General features: G+C 38.3%; 1 pseudogene; it reads right to left on the reverse strand.

Moving 5' to 3' along the window:
- Positions 1–367: 367 nt before the first annotated feature.
- LOC102855867 lies at positions 368–967 on the reverse strand (annotated as a pseudogene).
- Positions 968–3,613: the final 2,646 nt, after the last annotated feature.

The raw sequence follows: 3,613 nt of genomic DNA on the forward strand, positions 1-3,613 counted from the left end.
GGTCCTTCCTATAATATACCCAAAGTACCTGCCGTAAATGCTCTTTTACTCTTCGAAGTTTTATTTTACTAACTTCAGGTCAGATTCCCACAACTGTTTCCTGATCAATTTACCATCCTTGCTTAGCTTCCAAAACTGGTAGTACCAAAAGATTTGGGGGTAGGGAGTGAGAAGAGACCACTTTCAAAAGCATTGCATTTACTCATCTTTCACAAGGCAATGGAGTTGGGCATCTGAATGTTCAACAAAAAGAGCTTTAAGAGCATCCAGGAAGGCAGGCAAGCAATCCAGGCTGCAGACACTTTTCCATTTGTCAAAATCATACTAGAGAAAACATACTCTACACAAATACAAAAGATCTTACTAGTCATCTTTTCTTATTCTGTTGACACAACATTTTCCTTCTTTTAATTATCATATCATGTACTTTCTCAAGGTCTTCATTCAGTCCATCTCCTATGATTGCACAGGTAGGCTGCAAATGACAGGGAGTTGATGAGTTTAGTTCACCCATTGCTAACAATTTGTCAATTTCTGAGAGAAGACAGTGCATTCCTTAAATCCTGTTTATTAGCAATGATAAGTACAGAAACATTTTGGTTTTCTGATATCCTAGTTATGTTGTGGAATTCAGTTTTGGCTTCTTCCATCCTTTCACCATCAACAGATCCACAACAAACACAATGCCCTCTGTGAATCTGGTATGTAATTTCCACAGGGGCCTTATCTTTTCCTGACAACCTACATCCCAGAAGTGAAAAGTGACTGTTTTAGAATTTCCTGAAGTTACTTTGATTTTCTCAGTGTTAAATCCTTTGGTAGGTACAGTTTTTATAAATTCATTGAACTGTAGCCTGTAAAGTCCAGTCATCTTCCAGCGCAGTCCAAATCCAGAATACATGTGGAAGGATTGACAAGAAGGCAAGCTAGACAGGCTAGAAGTATGGTCTGACAGTCCATTCCCCATTTACAGCCACAAGTAAGTATCCCAAGTGGAGATGTTTTCTTCTTAAGGCTTTTGAATTTCTCTTCCTAGATCATCCAGTTTCAAGATTCCTGAACTGGAGTAGTGTACAAATGAGAACTCATTGGCAAACAGGTGTTATGACTCCGGTAGAAGTCAGTATATGCCCGCTCAGCTGAGCTCTCCATGTAGCTGTCTCACTAAATCTTATAAACTCCACTCAGAAATATTTTGGCTGTCCTTCTCTAAAGATAATATGTTAATTCTTTGACTCATCCATGGTGTATATTCAGTATTCTTCATCAATATTATAATTCAATTGCATAAGCTTTTAACCAATCTTCTTCATTATTATCTGTCTTTTACAGGAGTACAAAGCAATTGAAAGACATGTTTTCATAGATTTGTCCGATAATATGTTCCATTATTTCTTTATTATTACTTCCATGGCTGTTGATTGTGGATAGAAACAAATGGAAATAATTGACAACTTCCGTTTTTCTTCTGTCAGTCATAAGGGTGATCATTAATCCAGTTGTGAAGAAGTTCGTTTTCTTGAGGTGTAAACCTTATAGAAATCTTTGACCTTTCATCAGGAATTGCTTTAATTTCTCTTCAATTTCTTCAAAGAAGGCTATTCAATCTTGATATCTCAGTGGTTTATTGGTTTTTCTCCAATCCTAATACCGCATTCATCTTCATCTTGTCCCCTTTCTCAGCGTATTTTCTCAGCATACAGATTGACTGTGATGGAAGATACTGTTCTGTAGCATACCCTTTATGATTTTAAGCCATGCTGCCATGTTGTTGTTATGTGCCCTTGAGTCAACTATGATTTCAAGTGACATCTATGAACAACAGATTAGAATCTTGTCCTATCCTGTCACATCCTCTTGCTCATTGTTACAATCACTGTGTAATCCATGTATCTTCCTCTGACCCTTGGTCTGTCACAGTATGATTCTTTTCTTTCTCCCCTACAGAATAGTCACTCAATAACTCTCCCAAAGTGTGTGAGACAAAACTGTATCATCTTTGCCTCAAAAAAGCAACTTGGGAACACAAGTCCTCTAAGACAGACTTGTTTATTCCTTTGGCAGTTCGTGAGATATCTAACACTTTGTATAACACCACACTGTAAAGGCACTGATTCTTATTCTTCCATCCTTACTTATTTTCCACCATTTGGATGCATAGGAAGCAATTGAAAAGATCACAGGTTGGATCAAGTTCACCTTAGTATTTAAAATTATATCATTGTTCTTTAGTACTCTGAAGATCTCTTAGACAGCAGAAGACCAGTGCAAGATGTCTTACGATTTTTTAATGCTGCTACCATCAGTATTGATCAGGAAGCCAAGAAAATAAAATCATTGACTTGTATCTTTTCTCTATCTATTGTTGTGTTATATGCTGTCAAGGCACGGCCCTGAAACCTGCTCTATTCTGCGCCAACTTTTCTGTCTCTGATACACCTACTCTCACTAGCTCAGTCACTGTATCAATCTGTCTCAACGATGATCTGCTTCTATATCTCCATCTCTCCACCCTTCCAAGCATGATGATGTATCTCTTTAAGAACTGGTCCCTCCTTGCAACATCCCTAATTATGTCAGACGAAGCCTCAGATCCTTGCCTCCAAGGAGCAGCCTTGTTTCACCCTCACTAGCACGAACCTGTTTGCTATCCTGGCTGTTCATACTATATTCAACACTCTTCTCCAGTACCACAGCTCAAAGACATCAATTCTCTTTCTATCATCTCTAGTCATTGTCCAGCTCTCTGATGCATAACAACCAATTGTGAAGACTATTGCTTGGATTTTATGCACTTTCATCTCTAGACTGATGACATTGCTCTTTAACACTCTGGAGAGGCCCCCTGACAGTTGACTTTCCCAATGCAATTTGTCTCTTAATTTCCAGGCTGCTTGTACAAAGAGTATTGATAGTGGAGCCAAGCAAACTAAAGCTGTTAACAATATCAGTCTCTTAACCATCTGTTATTATGCTGCCAATTGGTCTGGTGGTGAGAATCTTTGTTTTTTGATGTTGAGCTTCAATCCATAATGAAGACTACAATCTTTGATCTTCTGCAACAAGTGCTTCAGGTTCTTCTCAGTTTCAGCAAGCAGGGTTGTGTTATCTGCATAACACAAGTTGTTGATGAGTCTTCCTCTTATCCTGATACCACATTCCTCCTCATAGAGCCCAGCCTCCAGGATTATCTGTTCTGTATATAAACTGAAAAAGTATGGAATGCATGCATGGTGTACATCCTTTCTGATTTTGAACCATGCGGTGTTTCTTTGCTCTGTTCTGACTACTGCCTCCTGGTACAAGCATAGGTTTCACATAAGCACAATCAAATGTTCTGGGAATCCCATTCTTCTCAGAGTCAGATACAGTTTGTTGTTTTCTATTATAATTTTGCTTTTTAGTTCAGTGGTGAGGATTTTTATGTTCTTGATGTGGAGATGTAATCCATATTGAAAAGGCTACAGATTTTTATCTTCTCAGTAAGTGCTTCGATTTTTCCCCCCACTTTCTACAAGAAAGGTATGTCAGCTGCATAATTTATGTTGCTGATAACACCTCCACCATTCATGATGCCACTTTCTTTTTCATATTGTCCAGCTTCTCAAATTAT

This window comes from Elephantulus edwardii, unplaced genomic scaffold, assembly GCF_000299155.1.
Source record: "Elephantulus edwardii isolate Elephantulus edwardi_28Jun2011 unplaced genomic scaffold, EleEdw1.0 scaffold00033, whole genome shotgun sequence".
Classification (NCBI taxonomy): Eukaryota; Metazoa; Chordata; class Mammalia; order Macroscelidea; family Macroscelididae; genus Elephantulus; species Elephantulus edwardii.